Below are 20,623 nucleotides of genomic sequence, written 5' to 3'. Positions count from 1 at the left end.
CATGCACGAATGCACGCACACTTGCACGCACACACATGCACGCACACACGAATGCATGCACACATGCACACACGCATGTGCACAAACTCACATGCACGCACACATGCACGCACATACACGCACGAATGCATGCACGCACACTTGCACGCACATGCACGCATGCACACGAACTCACATGCTCGCACACACGCACGAATGCCACCACGCACACACTTGCACGCATACACACGCGAATGCATGTACACACACGAATGCGCGCACACATATACGCGTGTGCAGGTGTATGCACGTGTGTGTGTGCGCGTGCAAGCGTGTGTGTGCGCATGGCGGCACGCACACACAAGCACACGCGCATACACACACGTGCCTGCACACCCAAACACAGCCAGTAAGCCCCACCCCCCCACCCCGGCTCTCGCCAGCAGGCTGCAATTGTTAACTCACAGCACAATAGGGCCTTTCTCGCTCCCATGCAGTTATCAAACACATTACAGCACGGCCCAATCCCCCCCCTCCCGCTCGCTGGCCCTCCCGCTTGCTGGCGCTGAAACCCGACGCCAAGAGTCCCGCCGAGCTGCAATTTCCTTTTTGCAACAAACTCTCCACAGTTTTACACGTGGGTCTAACAATGCCCCCATTCTCTCAGCGTGGCCTTCCCCCAGCCCTGCTGTCTCCAATCACACTCTGCCCAGCTACGGGACCGTCCCGGCAGCCAAACTCTAAACACTTCAGGGAAGCGGCCTGCTGCCAGGGACGGGGAGAGAATTTATTTGACCCTTATTGAGGCTATTAAAGAAAATATTGGCTTGCTCTTAAAGTGGCAACGTCACCAGGCGTTCTGCGAGATGGGAAACAAATGTGGGCCCAGCCCGACGTTGCGAAGGAACTGCAGACGCTGGTTTACACCAGAGATAGACGCAGAATGCTGGAGTAACTCAGCAGGTCAGGCAGCATCTCTAGAGAAGGAAAGGGTGACGTTTCGGGTCGAGACCCTTCTTCAGACTGTCTGACTACAGGTACTGCCTGTACGTTCTCCCCGTGACCCGCGTGGGTTTGCTCCGGGTGCTCCGGTTTCCTCCCGCGCTCCAAAGACGTACAGGTTTGTAGGCTAATTGGCTTGGTGTAAAACGTTAAACTGCCCCTAGTGTGTGTGTAGGATAGTGTTAGTGTGCGGGGATCGCTGGTCGGTGCGGACTCGGTGGGCCGAAGGGCCTGTTTCCGTGCCGTATCTCGAAACTAAACTAAATTTGTAGGAAGGAACTGCAGATGCTGGTTTGCACTGAAGATAAGACACAAAATGCTGGAGTAACTCGGCGGGACAGGCAGCATCTCTGGAGAGAAGGAATGGGTGACGTTTCGGGTCGAGACCCTTCTTCAGTCTCGACCTTCAACACCACCCATTCCTTCTCTCCAGAGATGCTGATAATAGACAATGGACAATAGGTGCAGGAGGAGGCCATTCGGCCCTTCGAGCCAGCACCACCATTCAATGTGATCATGGCTGATCATTCTCAATCAGTACCCCGTTCCTGCCTTCTCCCCATACCCCCTGACTCCGCTATCCTTAAGAGCTCTATCTAGCTCTCTCTTGAATGCATTCAGAGAATTGGCCTCCACTGCCTTCTGAGGCAGAGAATTCCACAGATTCACAACTCTTTGACTGAAAAAGTTTTTCCTCATCTCCGTTCTAAATGGCCGACCCCTTATTCTTAAACTGTGGCCCCTTGTTCTGGACTCCCCCAACATTAGGAACATGTTTCCTGCCTCTAACGTGTCCAACCCCTTAATAATCTTATAGGCCCGACCTGCTGAGTTACTCCAGCACTTTGTGTTTATCTTTGGTGTAAACCAGCGTCTGCAGTTCCTTCCTGCACATCTAAACTTTAGAGATGCTGAGCAGAAACAAGCCCTTCGGCCCACCGAGTCCGTGCCGACCAGCGATCCTCATCCTACACACACACACACACACACACTGGGGACAATTTACAATTTCACCGAAGCCAATCGACGTACAAATCCGCACGTCTTTGGGGTGTGGGAGGAAACCGGAGCGCCCGGAGAAAACCCACGCAGGTCACGGGGAGACTTCAGACTTCAGTACAAACTAAACTAATACGTGATCGTTAAAATGGTGCCTCGTATATAACACTAGCACTCCCACCGTGCCAACAACAGGGGCCCTAGGGTCGACCCCTGAACATCCCACTGAGAGGGGAGAGTGCTTGTCACGTCTACTCTGTGCCCCCCAGAGGACGGACCTGTAACATGAACAGAACACTCACACACCCTAAAGTAATCCACTGAGGCTCCTAATGCAAAGGAGCTGGCTTACATCAGTTTGGTGACTGTAAATTAATGCAGACAACCATTCTGGCTACATCAGGAACAGATCGGGGTAGATTACAGAGCCTCTTGCCCAGAGTAGGGGAATCGAGAACCAGGGGACATAGGTTTAAGGTGAGGGGAGGGGGGAGGGGAAGATTTAACAGGAAACTCAGGGGTAACTTTTTCAATACAAAGAGTGGTGGGTGTAGGGGTTGCCAACTTTCTCACTCCCAAATAAGGGACAAAAGGTGACGTCACCGCCCCGCGCCCCACCTGACCTCACCCAGCCAGCGGCCACGTGCTCCCGCTCCACCAATGGCGGCCTCCCGGGCCGGGAGGCAGGTTGCTACGCAACCTCCGTTAGGCGGCGCCCGGGCCTCCGGGCCTACAATGTCCGGGCCTACAGCGTCCGGGCCTACACTGTCTGGGCCTACACTGTCGGGGCCTACACTGTCCGGGCCTACAGTGTCCAGGCCTACACTGTCCGGGCCTACAGCGTCCGGGCCTACACTATCCGGGCCTACACTGTCCAGGTCGAGACTGTCCGGGCCTACAGTGTCCGGGCCGAGACTGTCCGGAGCTAAAATGTCGGAAACATAGAGTGTTCGGGCCTACAGCGGCACCCGGGCCTAATATGGCACAAGGGCGGTCCCGTACGGGACAAACCAATTCAGCCCAATATACAGGAGGTCCCGGCTAATACGGGACAGTTGGCAAGAAAATTCACCTCTTTAAACTTGATTCATAGAGTGATACAGTGTGGAAACAGGCCCTTTGGCCCAACTTGCCCACACCGGCCAACATGTCCCAGCTACCCTAGTCCCACCTGCCTGCGCTTGGTCCATATCCCTCCAAACCTGTCCTGTTCATGTACCTGTCCAACTGTTTCTTAAACGTTGGGATAGTCCCAGCTTCAACTACCTCCTCTGGCAGCTCGTTCCATGCACCCACCACCCTCTGTGTTATCCAAGTTACCCCTCAGATTCCTATGAAATCTCTTCCCCCTTCACCTTGAACGCGTTGTGAATCTGTGGAATTATCTGCCTCGGGAGGCCAATTCTCTGGATGCATTCGAGAGAGAGTTAGATAGAGCTCTTGAAGATAGCGGAGTCAGGAGGTATGGGGGGAAGGCAGGAACGGGGTACTGATTGTGGATGATCAGCCGTGATCGCCAGTGAATGGCAGTGCTGGTTCGAAGGGCCGAATGGCCTCCTCCTGCACCTGTTGTCTATTGTCTATTGATAATTCTGCGTTAATTGGCTTCTTTGTACCTTCTCTGTGAAGATGTCAAGGCAACTGTGATGGTTGGGCCAGGAATTTATCCGAAGTTTAGCTGTGGTCTGCATGGAATGATAAGAATGATGCTTTGCGATCCCAAGGCAGGGAGAGTGGAGGGGAGGGGGTGGGGGGGTTGGGGTTAACCCTTGTCCTCCATCTAGTTAGAACAATCTGGAACCAATTGACTGCACAGGAATTATTTTACAAACTGTTGTCTTTGGCTGAAGACGACCGCAGTGGCACAATTTGTCTGGAATGTTCTGGCAACGGAACTCCTCGAGGACACTGCTCAAGTAACCTGGTTTGGGCAATCACACGTTGCCACGGGCAACGCGGGCGGTCACGGTGGCGCGGCGGTAGAGTCGCTGCCTCACAGCGCTGGAGACCCGGGTTCGATCCCGACCACGGGCGCTGTCTGTACGGAGTTTGTACGTTCTCCCCGTGACCTGCGTGGGTTTTCTCCGAAATCTTCGGTTTCCTCCCACACTCCAAAGACGTGCAGGTTTGTAGGTTGATTGGCTTGCTGTGTGTGTAAATGTTCCCCTAGTGTGTGTGTGGGATAGTATTAGTGTGCGGGGATCGCTGGGCGGCGCGGACACAGTGGGCCGAAGGGACCTGTTTCCGCGCTGTATCTCTAAACCAAACTAAACTAGCTCTCGGGAGGAACTGCGCAATCTTACACACCAGTTCCTTCCGCAGATAACGTCAGACTGCCGTGGAGGACAAGTCAGTGGGTGTTTTTAAGGCAGAGATAGATAGATTCTTGATCAGCGCGGGTGTCAGGGGTTACGGGGAGAAGGCAGGAGAATGGGGTTAGGAGGGAGAGATAGATCAGCCACGATTGAATGGCGGAGTCGACTTGATGGGCCGAATGGCCTGATTCTGCTCCTATCACCACTTATGGCCTTGGTAAGAGTCGGCACAGTGGCGCAGCTGCCTTACAGAGCCAGAGACCCAGGTTCGATCCCGACTACCAGCGCTGTCTGTACGGAGTTTGTGCGTTCTCTCCGTGACGATGTGGGCTCTCTCCGGGTGCTCCGGTTTCCTTTTACAGCTTTAGCTTTGAGAGACACAGCAAGGAAAGAGGCCCTTCGGCCCAACTGGATCCCCGCTGACCAACGACTCACCGTACCCAATTAACCGACAATACGGCACATCTTTGGAGGGTGGGAGGAAACCGGAGCGCCCGGAGAAAACTCAAGCAGGTCACGGGGAGAACGTACAAACTCCGAGCAGGCAGCTCCCGTAGTCGGGATGGAACCCGGGTCACTGGCGCCGTGAGGCAGCGACTCTACCGCTGCGCCACCGTGCCGCCGACATTCCAAACACGTGTGCGGGTTTGCAGGTTAATTGGCTTTGGTAAATTGCCCCTAGTGTGTGTGTGTAGGTCGTAACTGTAGGTGGCATGGTGGCGCAGCGGTAGAGTTGCCGCCTTACAGCGAATGCAGCGCCGGAGACTCAGGTTCCATCCCGACTAAGGGCGCTGTCTGTACGGAGTTTGTACGTTCTTCCCGTGACCTGCGTGGGTTTTCTCCAAGATCTTCGGTTTCCTCCCACACTCCAAAGACGTGCAGGTTTGTAGGTTAATTGGCTGGGTAAATGTAAAAATTGTCCCCAGTGTGTGTAGGATAGTGTTAGTGTGCGGGGATCACTGGTCGGCGCGGACCCGGTGGGCCGAAGGGCCTGTTTCTCTGAACTAGAGCTAAACCAGCCTCAACAGTTAATGGAAACTGTGCCTTTGGAAGCCCCAGTTGAAGCGGGCAGACGGTAAAACAATTCACCGTTAAAAATGGCTCTTTGCTTCACTCCTCTTTCAGTGCCATCCACCGTAACTCCCGCCGCACTGCCTGATTACTGATCATTCTGCCACTCGCTGCGGCTTCTCCCCATTCATCAGAGCCTCTGGGGAACTCCGAGCAGACAAGTTGTATTCTGGATTATAAATAGAGCAGTAGAACAATGGGCATCAGAGAAATACTCCCAGTCACAGCGATGTTCGCGATCGAACACGAGGCAGCAACTCGACTGCTGTTTCAGTTTACTTTACTTTTAGAGATACAGCGCGGAAACAGGCCCTTCGGCCCACCGGGTCCGCGCCGACCAGCGATCCCCGCACACTAACGCTGTCCTACACACACACACACACCCTAGGGACTCAGTACAGACGGTGGGAGAGAGGAGGATGATGGCAAAGCTAACATCGCTGCTGGACAACGACTCCCACCCCATGCAGGACATTGTCAACATTGGGAACATGTTTCCTGCCTCTAACATGTCCAACCCCTTAATAATCTTATACGTTTCGATAAGATCTTCTCTCATCCTTCTAAATTCCAGTGTATACAAGCCTAGTCGCTCCAGTCTTTCAACATACGACAGTCCCGCCATTCCGGGAATTAACCTAGTAAACCTACGCTGCATGCCCTCAATAGCAAGAATATCCTTCCTCAAATTTGGAGACCAAAACTGCACACAGTACTCCAGGTGCGGTCTCACTAGGGCCCTGTACAACTGCAGAAGGACCTCTTTTCTCCTATACTCAACTCCTCTTGTTATGAAGGCCAACATTCCATTGGCTTTCTTCACTGCCTGCTGTACCTGCATGCTTCCTTTCAGTGACTGATGCACTAGGACACCCAGATCTCGTTGTACGTCCCCTTTTCCTAACTTGACGCCATTCAGATAATACTCTGCCTTCCTATTCTTACCACCAAAGTGGATAACCTCACACTTATCCACATTAAACTGCATCTGCCATGCATCCGCCCACTCACACAACCTGTCCAAGTCACCCTGCAACCTCATAGCATCTTCCTCACAGTTCACACTGCCACCCAGCTTTGTGTCATCTGCAAATTTGCTAATGGTACTTTTAATCCCTTCATCCAAGTCATTAAGGTCCTTCCTTCCCGCTGCTGTGAGACTGCACAACCAGCACTGCTCCCAGCAGGCGAGTCAACAATAACAGCTAAGAACACACAGAAAACTGATGACAATTTATGTATCTTCTATTTATAATGAATGATCTCTTGCTATCTATCCACTTTGCTGCTGTAACACTGTAAATTTCCCCGGTGTGGGACGAATAAAGGAATATATTATTATTACATATTAGGGACAATTTTACATTTTTTACACCGAGCCAATCAACCTACAAACCCGCACGTCTTTGCAGTGTGGGAGGAAACCGGAGCACCCGGAGAAAACCCAGGCAGGTCCCGGGGAGAACGTACAAACTTCGTACAGACAGCGCCCGTGGTCGGGATCGAACCCGAGTCTCCGGCGCCGTGAGGCAGCAACTCTACCGCTGCGCCACCGCTACCCTTCTCCAGACTGGTGTCCAGTGTTTAGAGGGGATTTGGATAGGTACATAACCTGCAGAGCTACAGGGCTTGTGGGTCAGGCATTAGGAGCTGGTGGGGTGTCAATGGGCTGGATGTCACGCTTGAAAGGGTTCAGAAAAGATTTACGAGGATGTTGCCAGGACTAGAGGGTGTGAGCTACAGGGAGAGGTTGAGCAGGCTGGGTCTCTATTCCTTGGAGCGCAGGAGGATGAGGGGCGATCTTATAGAGGTGTACAAAATCATGAGAGGAATAGATCGGGTAGACGCACAGAGTCTCTTGCCCAGAGTAGGGGAATCGAGGACCAGAGGACATGGGTTCAAGGTGAAGGGGAAAAGATTTAATAAAAATTTGAGGGGTACCTATTCCACACAGAGGGTGGTGGGTGTATGGAACGAGCTGCCAGAGGAGGTAGTTGAGGCTGGGACTATCCCATCGTTTAAGAAACAGTTGGACAGGTACATGGATAGGACAGGTTTGGAGGGATATGGACCAAATGCAGGCAGGTGGGGCTAGTTTAGCTGGGACATTGTTGGCTGGTGTGGGCAAGTTGGGCCGAAGGGCCTGTTTCCACACTGTATCACTCTGTGACTCTATGAAGGGCCTGTTTCCACACTGTATCACTCTATATCTCTATGGCCTTTTTCACAAACTGCAGTGATTTCACCATTCTACGTGAGGCCAGAACGGAAGCCAGCCAAAGCCTTCATATCCAACTCCGGGGAAATCTCAGTGCAAGAGACAGCACGGACTTGGAAAACTCCCAGGGAAATGCGAAGTCTGGCACTATTAGTCGTTCCATGCACAGCAAACAGCCTTCCTTACACGACAGCCCTGTAATCCTGTTTGGCGTTTGCATGGATGGTGGGCCCACGATTCAATATGCCACATTAAATTGATTGTGTTCGTGGAACCAGTGAGGGTTTAGTTTAGTTTAGTTTAGCAACACTGCGCAGCACCCCGAGTCCGCGCCGACCAGCGATCCCCGCACACTAGCACAATCCTACGCACACGGGGGACAATTTACAATTTTACCGAAGCCAATTAACCTACTAACCAGCACATCTTTGGAGCGTGGGAGGAATCCGAAGATCTCGGAGAAAACCCACGCAGGTCACGGGGAGAACGTACAAACTCCGCACAGACAGCGCCCGTAGTCAGGGAGGAACCCGGGTCGAGACCCTTCTTCAGAAACCCCTGACTCTCGGTCTGAAGAAGGGTGCTGACCCGCTGAGTTACTCCAGCACTCTGTGAAACGTCACCTATCCATGTTCCCCACAGATGCTGCCTGACCCGCTGAGTTACTCCAGCACTCTGTGAAACGTCACCTATCCATGTTCCCCACAGATGCTGCCTGACCCGCTGAGTTACTCCAGCACTCTGAGAAACGTCACCTATCCATGTTCCCCAGAGATGCTGCCTGACCCGCTGAGTTACTCCAGCACTCTGTGTCCACATCAAGGCCCTCCGTCATGTCTACCAGTGGGGAAGTGGGAATTGGAAAGACCAGACAAAGCCAGCTTGCTTCTGCCTGCATTAATCAGCTTACAATCTTGTTTCCTTCAGGGTCTGACGAGGCTTTAGCGTCGGAGAGCGGTTCGTGTGAACCGCGGGGTTAAAACACCGCTCCACGGGGCCATCAATCATCTGTCTCGGGAGGGACGATGGATTCTCTGGCACGGCTGCCGCCAGTGATGTGCTGCACAACGATAACTCCAGCAGCTAAAATTAGTCCTCGTTAGTTAAGGGTGGATCAGTCTCTCCATCTGTAGAATGCTCCTCGATGTCTTACAGGAAGAACCAAAGGTACTAGAGGGACAAGATAGACCACTTGACGCTAAAAAACCGTAGCGCGTGATGCCGCCATTTTAGTAGGCAGAAACTTAGCAGAAACATTAAAAAGAAAAAGAACAAAAATCTGTGAATTGATAGGTATTTTTTAGATTTACAGAAACAGCGCGGAAACAGGCCCTTCGGCCCACCAGGTCCGCGCCGCCCAGCGATCCCCGCGCACTAACACTATCCTACACGCACTAGAGACAATTTTTACATTTACCCAGTCAATTAACCTACAAACATGCACGTCTTTGGAGTGTGGGAGGAAACCGAAGATCTCGGAGAAAACCCACGCAGGTCACGGGGAGAACGTACAAACTCCGTACAGACGGCGCCCGTAGTCGGGATCGAACCTGAGTCTCAGGCGCTGCATTCGCTGTAAGGCGGCAACTCTACCGCTGCGCCACCGTGCCGCCACAATCATCACACATACTGTTCCCCCACAACACTGATTACACTGCGAGAGGCAGAGCGAACGGCGGGTTTTGCCTACTAAAATGGCGGACGTTACGCTCCTTTGCGTACTACACTTCAGTGTGGGCGATTTCGACGGAGCGGTCCATCTTTTCCTCTAGTATCTTTGGGAAGGACGGTCTCGACTCGATACGTCACCGATACCTCCTGAGAGGGTGGTCTTCTCTGTGGATTGTCACAGTGCAGGGGACAATCGGAGCGCCCAGAGACAACCCACGCAGGTCACGGGGAAAACGTGCAAACTCCGTACAGACAGCGCCCCTGGTCAGGATGGAACCCGGGTCTCCGGCGCTGTGAGGCAGCAACTCTACCGCTGCGCCACCGAGCCGTCCGTGGTGTACAGTTAGGGTCGCCAACTGTTCCGTATAAGCCGGGATATCCTGTATTTTGGGCTAAATTGGTTTGTCCTGTACGGGACCGCCCTTGTCCCGTATTAGGGGGGCGCTGTAGGGCTGGGGGGCACTGTAGGCCCGGACACTGTAGGCCCGGACACTGTAGGCCCGGACACGGCAGGCCCGGACACTGTAGGCCCGGATACTGTAGGCCCGGACACTTTAGGCCCCGACACTGTAGACCCGGACACTTTAGGCCCCGACACTGTAGGCCCGGACACTGCAGGCCCGGGTGCGCTGGTAGCCCGGACAGTGTAGGCCTGGAGACCTGAGCGCCGCCTAACGGAGGTTGCGTAGCAACCCGCCTCCCGGTTCGAGCGGCCGCCATTGGTGGAGCGGGAGCACGTGGCCTTCTGTCCCTTATTTGGGAGTGAGGATGTTGGCATCCCAAGGTACAGTTTCTATCAGCGCCATCTCCACAGCACTGGGTAATGGGAATGGGAATGGGATTGGCCTTTCAGGTCAGAGGGTCGGCCTTGCGGGATCAATGTCAGGGCCCCGCAGATCATTGGAGCGGGAGCTGAGATTGAATTAAGTTTCAGCGGTCCTGAGATGGAGACAAGTCCCCTGGGAGTTCAGAACAACCTGCAGGTCAACGCAACGTCGTGGCTTCCAGCGCCGGCCGGTCCTTGTAATAACGCTGGAAGCTCAAGTAGATCAAAGGCTTGCACAGCATGAGGTGGGGGAGGGGGGGGGGGTGGGACAAGGGCTCGATGCTCTTTGTTTCACAAAGTAGAGGTGGCGCGGCAGTAGAGTCGCAGCCTCACAGCGCCAGAGACCCAGGTTCGATCCCGACCACGGGCGCTGTCTGTACGGAGTTTGTCCGTTCTCCCCGTGACCTGTGTGGTTTTACTCTGGTTTCCTCCCACACTCCAAAGACGTTCAATTGGCTTTGGTAAAATCGTAAATTGCCCCTGGTGTGTGTAGGATAGTGTTAGTGTGTGGGGATCGCTGGTCGGCGTGGACACGGTGGGCTGAAGGGATCATTTCCACGCTGTATACAGAGGAATACAGAGCTTTATTTGTCATTCGGTACCGAGGTACCGAACGAAATTACATTGCAGTCACACACAAAAAAAAAAGAACACAAGACACACGACCCCAATACAAACATCCATCACAGTAACTCCAAACACCCCCTCACTGTGATGGAGGCAACAAAACTTCCACTCTCTTCCCCCCCACGCCCACGGACAGACAGCTCGTCTCCGACCGACCCGCACAGTCCCCGCGGCTTCTCTAAAGCCTGAAGGAATAGTTCGGGCAAACTTGGATAGAGTGGATTTGGAGAGGATGTTTCCACTAGTGGGAGAGTCTAGGACCAGAGGGCACAGCTTTACAATAAAAGGACGTACCTTTAGGAAGGAGATGAGGGGAAATTTCTTTAGTCAGAGGGTGGTGAATCTGTGGAATTCTTTGCCACAGACGGCTGTGGAGGCCACAAGTCAGTGGATATTCTCAAAGCAGGGACTTGACAGATTTTTGATTCGTACGGGTCTCAGGGGTTATCGGTTAAGGGGGAAGATACTCCACCATTCAATCGTGGCTGATCTATCGTTCTCTCCCGTTCTCCTGCCTTCTCCCCGGAACCTTGGCGGGACTGTCGTATATTGAAAGACTGGAGCGACTGGGCTTGTACACACTGGAATTTAGAAGGATGAGAGGAGATCTTATCGAAACGTATAAGATTATTAAGGGGTTGGACACGTTAGAGGCAGGAAACATGTTCCCAATGTTGGGGGAGTCCAGAACCAGGGGCCACGGTTTAAGAATAAGGGGTAGGCCATTTAGAACTGAGATGAGGACAAACTTTTTCAGTCAGAGAGTTGTGAATCTGTGGAATTCTCTGCCTCAGAGGGCAGTGGAGGCCAATTCTCTGAATGCATTCAAGAGAGAGCTAGATAAAGCTCTTAAGGATAGCAGAGTCAGGGGGTATGGGGAGAAGGCAGGAACGGGGTACTGATTGAGAATGATCAGCCATGATCACATTGAATGGCGGTGCGTACAGGCTCGAAGGGCCGAATGGCCTCCTCCTGCACCTATTGTCTATTGTCTATTCTCCTGCCTTCTCCCCAGAACCTTGAGGCAGTTCCTTCCTAGACGGGTACATGGATAGGACAGGTTTGGAGGGATATGGACCAAACGTGGGCAGGTGGGACTAGTGTAGCTGGTGCGGGCAAGTTGGGCCGAGTGGCCTGTTTCCACGCTGTATCGGTCTATGCCTCTAATTAGGCCATTCGGCCCATCAAGTCTGCTACGCCATTCAATCGTGGCCGATCTATCTCTCTCTCTCTCGACCCCATTCTCCTGCCTTTTCCCTGTAACCCCTGACACCCGGACTGATCAAGGGGTGTTTATGGGTGGTCTGGGCCACGTTGCTGGTGGCTTTAACTCCTGGGATACGTGAAGGTTTCAACTATCTCTGCTCTACAATGTTTACAGGGGTCTGTGTGCCGACTGCTTCACTTCCTGAAGGCAGTCACTATCAGACTTGGTAACTCAGAGAAGTTGTGACTAAGGGCTAGGGTTGGCAACTGGGCCGGGAAGAGAGAGGGGGGGGGGGGAGAGAAGGGAAGAGAGAGGGAGGGGGGGAAAGGGAAGAGAGAGGGGGGGGGGAGAGAAGGGAAGGGGAGAGAGGGAGGGGGGAGAAGGGAAGAGAGTGAGAGGGGGGAGAAGGGGGAGAGGGAGGGAGAGAAGGAAAGAGAGAGGGATGGGGGAAGAGGGGGGAGAAGGGAGGGGGGGAGGAGCGAAGAGAGGGGGGGGAGGGGCAGTATGACTTGAGATGTTGTTTATTCTGAGTTCTCACTACCTCAAATGAATCAAACCACTACAGGGGCGGTCACGGTGGCGCAGCGGTAGAGTTGCCGCCTTACAGCGAATGCAGCGCCGGAGACCCGGGTTCCATCCCGACTACGGGCGCCGTCTGTACAGAGTTTGTACGTTCTCCCCGTGAGCTGCGTGGGTTTTCTACGAGATCTTCGGTTTCCTCACACACTCCAAAGACGTACAGGTTTGTAGTTTAATTGGCTTGGGGTATAAAATGTCAAATTGTCCCTAGTGTGTGTGTGTGTGTGTCGGATAGTGTTAGTGTGCGGGGATCGCTGGTCAGCACGGACTCGGTGGGCCGAAGGGCCTGTTTCCGCGCTGTATTTCTAAACGAAACTAAACTAAACTAAGGGAGATGTCTAGGAAGGAACTGCAGGCGCCGGTTTAAAACAAAGGTAAGCACAAAGTGCTGGAGTAACTCAGTGGGTCAGGCAGCGTCTCTGGAGAGAAGGAATGGGTGACGTTTCGGGTCGAGACCCTTCTTCAGACGGGGAAGAGATCTAACGCTCTAATGGCAGCGATCTAACGCTGTTGTTTGGAGCGGGCTGCCTGGCCTCTATTCCGAGAATTCCTTCAGATGTCGAAGAATTCTAATCCCCAATTACTCCCGGCTGTTTGTGATGCCGACGAGGATGATGTCGGGAGACAGGTGGAGGGCAAGGAAAAGCAACAGGGAAGGTAGTAAATGATTGGGGAGGGGCAGGGCAGAGGGGGCAGCGTGAAGACAAGGGTCGCCAACTGTTCCATATTAGCCGGGACATCCCATATTTTGGGCTAAATTGGTTTGTACCGTGCGGGACCGCCCTTGTCCCGTATTTGGCCCAGGGGGCGCTGTAGGCCCGGACGCTGAAGGCCCGGACTCTGTAGGCCCAGACACTGTAGGCCCGGACGCTGTAGGCCCGGACACTGTAGGCCCGGACGCTGTAGGCCCGGACACCGTGGGCCCGGACACTGTAGGCACGGACACTGTAGGCCCGGACACTGTAAGCCCGGACGCTGTAGGCCCGGACACTGTCGGCCTGGACACTGTGGGCCCGGACACTGTGGGCCCGGACACTGTAGGCACGGACACTGTAGGCCCGGACACTGTAGGCACGGACACTGTAAGCACGGACACTGTAGGCCCGGACACTGTAGGCCGGGGGCCGTTGTAGTCCCGGACAGTATAGGCCCATTGTTGGAGCGGGAGCACGTGGCCGCTGGCTGGGTGAGGTCACGTGGGGCGCGAGGCGGTGACGTCACCTTTTGTCCCCTATTTGAGAGTGAGGAAGTTGGCAACCCCTAATGAAAACAGACACTGGTTTGGTTTAGTTTACTTTGGAGAACTGAACCATCCTACCACAACCAGAGAGCAGTGCTGAACAACTACCTGCCTCATTGGTGACCCTCGGACTATCTTTGACCGGACTTTGCTGGCTTTACCTTGCGCTAAACGTTATTCCCTTATCATGTATCTATACACTGTGGACGGCTCGATTGTAATCATGTATTGTCTTTCCGCTGACTGGTTAGCACGCAACAAAAGCTTTTCACTGTACCTCGGTACACGTGACAATAAACTGAACTGACCAAATTGAGATACAGCGAGGAAACAGGCCCTTCGGCCCACCGGGTCCGCGCCGCCCAGCGATCCCCGCACACTAACACTATCCTACACCCACTAGGGACAATTTTTACATTTATACCAAGCCAATTAACCTACAAACCTGCACGTCTTTGGAGTGTGGGATGAAACCGAAGATCTCAGAGAAAACCCACGCAGGTCACGGGGAGAACGTACAAACTCCGTACAGACGCCGCCCATAGTCGGGATGGAACCAGGGTCTCCGGCGCTGTGAGGCAGTAACTCTACCGCTGCACCACCGTGCAAGTCCTGTCGACATCCCAGTAAATATTTAGCACAGGTCTTCCAACTGTTTACAACACGTCTAATTAAACGCACAGAAACATCAGAGCAACATGCCTTTGGTCAAATCCAGCGTCAAATTGTTAACAGCATTGCCGATGAAAATCAAGACCACATGACCCCCCTCCCCCCCAAGCCAGCCACGTCGTCAGATTTGTTCATCAGGGCGGTGCAGCGGGTAAATTTGCTGCCTAATAGAGCCAGAGACCCGGGTTCGATCCCGACTACGGGCGCTGTCTGTAACAGAGTTTGTATGTTCTCCCCGTGACCTGCGTGGGTTTTCTCCGAGATCTCCGGTTTCCTCCCACACTCCAAAGACGTGCGGGTTTGTAGGTTAATTGGTTTGATGTAAATGTAAATTGCCCCTAGTGTGTGTAGGATAGTGTTAGTGTGCGGGGATCGCTGGTCGGCGCGGACTCGATGGGCCGAAGGGCCTGTTTCCGCCCTGTATCTCTAAACTATATTCTGCACTCTGTATTTTCCTACCCATTTGAACTACCTACTGTACTTGAGTTTGACTGGGTTGTGTGATGTCCAGGTATTATCTGATCTGACACAAAATGCTGGAGTAACTCAGCGGGACAGGCAGCATCTCAGGAGAGAAGGAATGGGCGACGCTGTACATCGGAAGAAGGGTCTCGACCCGAAACGTCACCCGTTCCTTCTCTCCACAGATGCTGCCCGTCCCGCTGAGTTACTCCGGCATTTTGTGTCTGCCTTCGGCACTAGAGCATGTTTACTGGTCATAGAGTTCCCAGAACAGATCATTGTCACCAGTTTCCACCCCCCCCCCCCCCCTCCACTTCCTCCCACCCCCACCTCCCCACAACACAGTCATTACTGAACGACAAATTACTTCCTTGAAACCAGACAATTCCTTCCGAATTAATCACCTCGGGCTAGACTGTTATCTGCCTCACACAATAAGGGGGGGTCAGTCCCAGGCTGAGGACGGGCCTGTTCATCCCAGACTAGGGTTGCCAACTGTCCCGTATTAGCCGGGACGTCCCGCATTTTGCGCTAAATTGCGTTGTCCCGTAAGGGACCGCCCTTGTCCTGTATTAGGCCCGGGTGGCGCTGTAGGCCCGGGGGCCACTGTAGGCTCGGACAGTGTAGGCCCGGACGCTGTAGGCCCAGACACTGTAGGCCCGGACAGTGTAGGCCCAGACACTGTAGGCCCGGGGGCCACTGTAGGCCCGGACAGTGTAGGCCCGGACGCTGTAGGCCCAGACACTGTAGGCCCGGACAGTGTAGGCCCAGACACTGTAGCCCGGGGGCCACTGTAGGCCCGGACCGTGTAGGTCCGGACAGTGTAGGCCCGGACATTGTAGGCCCGGACACTGTAGGCCCGGACTCTGTAGGCCAACGGAGTGTGTTTGGGGAGCGGGGCCGAGTGTGTTCACCTGACGGAGGCTGCGTGGCAACCCGCCTCCCGGCCCGGGCGGCCGCCATTGGTGGAGCGGGAGCACGTGGCCGCTGGCTGGGTGAAGTCACGTGGGGCGCGGGGCGGTGACGTCACCTTGTCCCTTGTTTGGGAGTGAGGAAGTTGGCAACCCCTATCCCAGACCGAGTTGTTCCCTCTCACTGCACATATCCAACGAATAGTGAGCGGCCTGGATAGAGTGGATGTGGAGAGGATGTTTCCACTAGTGGGAGAGTCTAGGACCAGAGGGCACAGCCTCAGAATTAAAGGACGTTTCTTTAGGAAGGAGAAGAGGAGGAATTTCTTTAGTCAGAGGGTGGTGAATCTGTGGGATTTTTTGCCACAGACGGCTGTGGAGGCCACAAGCCAGTGGATATTTTTAAGGCAGAGATAGATAGATTCTTGATCAGTGCGGGTGTCAGGGGTTATGGGGAGAAGGCAGGAGAATGGGGTTGGGAGGGAGAGATAGATCAGCCATGATTGAATGGCGGAGTAGACCCGATGGGCCGAATGTCCTGATTCTACTCATAGAACTTATGAACTATAAGCTGCCATGTCCCTCCCAATATGGACACAGAGAGCTGGAGTAACTCAGCGGGTCAGGCAGCATCTCTGGAGAGAAGGAATGGGCGACGTTTCGGGTCGAGACCCTTCTTCAGACTGAAACGTCACCAGTTTGACGTGAGATGCCGTCTGAGGTACAAAGAGGTCCAGACTCTCTCACCCTTCTTCAGAAGTCTCGATCCCAGACACGTCACCCATTCCTTTTTCTCCAGAAACGCTGCCTGTCCCGCTGAGTTACTCCAGCATTTGGTGTCTATCTTCGGTTTGAACCAGCGTCTGCAGTTCATTCCTACACACAACGGTCCCAATTGTCTCGCCAGTTCCCCCCCCCCGCTCTCTGTGACACGGTTCCCATCTACGCCATTGATTCGCGGCAGATTCGCAGTTCGTGGTGGTTGAGTATAGGAGCAAAGAGGTCCTTCTACAGTTGTACCGGGCCCTAGTGAGACCGCACCTGGAGTACTGTGTGCAGTTGTACAGGGCCCTGGTGAGACCGCACCTGGAGTACTGTGTGCAGTTGTACAGGGCCCTGGTGAGACCGCACCTGGAGTACTGTGTGCAGTTGTACAGGGCCCTGGTGAGACCGCACCTGGAGTACTGTGTGCAGTTGTACAGGGCCCTGGTGAGACCGCACCTGGAGTACTGTGTGCAGTTTTGGTCTCCAAATTTGAGGAAGGATATTCTTGCTATTGAGGGCGTGCAGCGTAGGTTCACTAGGTTGATTCCTGGAATGGCGGGACTGTCGTATGTTGAAAGGCTGGAGCAATTAGGCTTGTATACACTGGAATTTAGAAGGATGAGGGGGGATCTTATTGAAACATATAAGATAATTAGGGGATTGGACACATTAGAGGCAGGAAACATGTTCCCAATGTTGGGGGAGTCCAGAACAAGGGGCCACAGTTTAAGAATAAGGGGTAGGCCATTTAGAACGGAGCTGAGGAAGAACTTTTTCAGTCAGAGAGTGGTGAAGGTGTGGAATTCTCTGCCTCAGAAGGCAGTGGAGGCCAGTTCGTTGGATGCTTTCAAGAGAGAGCTGGATAGAGCTCTTAAGGATAGCGGAGTGAGGGGGTATGGGGAGAAGGCAGGAACGGGGTACTGATTGAGAGTGATCAGCCATGATCGCATTGAATGGCGGTGCTGGCTCGAAGGGCTGAATGGCCTACTCCTGCACCTATTGTCTATTGTCTATTGAAATATAGAAATCCACCCTCTCGCTGTCTGTAGCACCAAAGTTCTTAACTCCCCAAACTCCAAACTCAGGAATTTCCTGCCCAAAACCTCCTGGCATCCTTTGAAAGCAACTTCAGAATAAACCTTCGCTCGCCAACATATTGCGGCTCACCGACCTTCTGTTTATCTTCCACTGATGTGTGTCCCACACGCCACTGACACAATATTTTTGCACGACTGTACCATGTTAAGAAGCCAACTCTTGCCCCCAAACGTACATCCAGGGACCCAAACAGTCGATCCAAGCGAGGCAAAGATTCACCTTGCACCTTACAATAGACAATAGACAATAGGTGCAGGAGGAGGCCATTCGGCCCTTCAAGCACCGCCATTCAATGTGATCATGGCTGATCATTCTCAATCTGTACCCCGTTCCAATTGGCCTCCACTGCCTTCTGAGGCAGAGAATTCCACAGATTTACAACTCTCTGACTGAATTTTTTTTCCCTCATCTCAGTTCTAAATGGCCGACCCCTTATTCTTAAACTGTGGCCCCTGGTTCTGGACTCCCCCAACATTGGGAACATGTTTCCTGCCTCTAACGTGCCCAACCCCTTAATAATCTTATACGTTATACCTTGTGGGAGAGGAGGATGTCAGCTGTCCAGTCCGACTGTGGCGCTCCGTGCAGGAAGCATAAATCTCCTGGACGATGGAGTGAAACATCAAACTCTGCCCATACATCACACCCGCCTACAGGCAGGCAGCCAGCGAGCCAGCCGGCTGCGATTGGTTCCACAGCCAGCCGACAAAACCCCTTGCACATCGCCCAGCCCCAGCCCCAGCCCCAGCCCCAGCCCCGCGGCAGCCCCAGCCCCGCGGCAGCCCCAGCCCCAGCCCCAGCCCCGCGGCAGCCCCAGCCCCAGCCCCAGCCCCGCGGCAGCCCCAGCCCCAGCCCAAGCCCCAGCCCCGCGGCAGCCCCAGCCCCAGCCCCAGCCCCAGCCCCAGCCCCAGCCCCGCGGCAGCCCCAGCCCCAGCCCCAGCCCCAGCCCCAGCCCCAGCCCCAGCCCCAGCCCCAGCCCCAGCCCCAGCCCCGCGGCAGGTGATTTATTCCCAATAGTTGCTGGATAAATGAGTCGCAGTCTCCGTGACAGGGCGTTATCAGTCACCGGCAATTGGCCGTGTCAGGGGATGTGTTCACATCGAGCGGCACCTCATTATGTCCCGTCCCCCCACCCCCCCGGTTTGGAGGGAGCGGCTGAGAGATTGATCAACGACACAACCTCAACCTCACCTTTGGTCCCTCCTTGCCTCAGCGCTAGGGGTTGCCAACTTCCTCGCTCCCAAATACGGGACAAAGGGTGACGTCACCGCCCCGCGCCCCCGCGCGACCTCACCCAGCCAGCGGCCACGTGCTCCCGCTCCACCAATGGTGGCCGCCCGGTCTGGGAGGCGGGTTGCTACGCAACCTCCATCAGGCGGAGCCCGGGCCTACAGTGTCTGGGCCTACAGTGACCGGGCCTAAAGTGTCCGGGCCTACAGTGACCGGGCCCACAGTGACCGGGCCCACAGTGTCCGGGCCTACAGTGTCCAGGCCTACAGTGTCCAGGCCTACAGTGTCCGGGCCTACAGTGTCCAGGCCTACAGTGTCCGGGCCTACAGTGACCGGGCCTAAAGTGTCCAGGCCTACAGTGACCGGGCCCATAGTGTCCGGGCCTACAGCGCCCCCCGGGCCTACAGTGTCCAGGGCTACAGTGTCCGGGCCTACAGTGTCCAGGCCTACAGTGTCCGGGCCTACAGTGTCCGGGCCTACAGTGACCGGGCCTAGAGTGTTCGGGCCTACAGTGTTCGGGCCTACAGCGCCCCCCCGGGCCTAATACGGGACAAGGGCGGTCCCGTGTGGGACAAACCAATTTAGCCCAAATTACGGGATGTCCCGGCTAATACGGGACAGTTGGCGACCGTACTCAGCACGCAACAAAAGCTTCCCACTGTACCTCGGTACAGGTGACAATAAACTGAACTGAACTCCTCAACTCTTGAGAGTTTACTTTGGTTTTGTTTTGTTTAGTTCAGATGTTCTCGGAGCAGAATTAGGCCATTCGGCCCATCGAGTCGCCACCACCATTCAATCACAGCTGATCTATCTCTCCCTCCCAACTTCATTCTCCTGCCTTCTCCCCATAACCTCTGCACCCGCACTGATCAAGAATCTGTCTAGACCCTTCTTCAGACTCCCATCCATCTCTCCAGAGATGGTGCCCGACCCACTGAGTTACTCCAGCACTCTGTGAAACGTCACCTATCCATGTTCTCCACAGATGCTGCCCGACCCGCTGAGTTACTCCAGCACTCTGTGTGTCCCTTTCTTTGCAAACCGGCACCTGCATTTCCTAGTTGCCTGATAACAGCCGGGAAGAAACTGCCCCTGAATCTGGAGGTGTGCGTTTCCACGCTTCTGTGCCTTTTTGCCCGATGGGAGAGGGGAGAAGAGGGAGTGACCGGGGGTGAAACTGGGCTGTCCGGGCCTACAGTGTCGGGGCCTAAAGTCTCCGGGCCTACAGTGTCCAGGCCTACAGTGTCGGGGCCTAAAGTGTCCGGGCCTACAGTGTCCGGGCCTACAGTGTCCAGACCTAAAGTGTCCGGGCCTACAGTGTCCGGGCCTACAGTGTCCAGACCTAAAGTGTCCGGGCCTACAATGTCGGTGCCTAAAGTGTCCGGGCCTACAGTGTCCGGGCCTACAGCGCCCCCCGGGCCTAATACGGGACATTGATTGTGCTTCTGAGGCCTTGCCGAGGCAGCGTGAGGTGGAGATGGGTGACGTTGCGGACAGCTGCACCATCTGGACCACATCCCCAGAAGCCACGTAACACAACGCCTTTCTTTCATCCCCTCCCCTGCCCACATCTGCCGGGCTCTTTGGCAACAGGAAGAAGGAGGCTGCCTTGAACAAGGACCCAGTTGAAAGCCCCAGCCGGCCGAGCCTGCGCTGAATCCCGCACAACCACAGGGCCCGACCCTATCAGCCCAGCGAGGCCAAGTAGTCATTCCAGAACTCAAGGGTAAGCTTGTTCCAAACGCACG

This window comes from Rhinoraja longicauda, chromosome 12 (assembly GCF_053455715.1).
Source record: "Rhinoraja longicauda isolate Sanriku21f chromosome 12, sRhiLon1.1, whole genome shotgun sequence".
In the NCBI taxonomy this organism is placed as follows: Eukaryota; Metazoa; Chordata; class Chondrichthyes; order Rajiformes; family Arhynchobatidae; genus Rhinoraja; species Rhinoraja longicauda.
The sequence above is the reverse complement of the archived record's forward strand: the minus strand, read 5'-3'. Positions refer to the sequence as shown.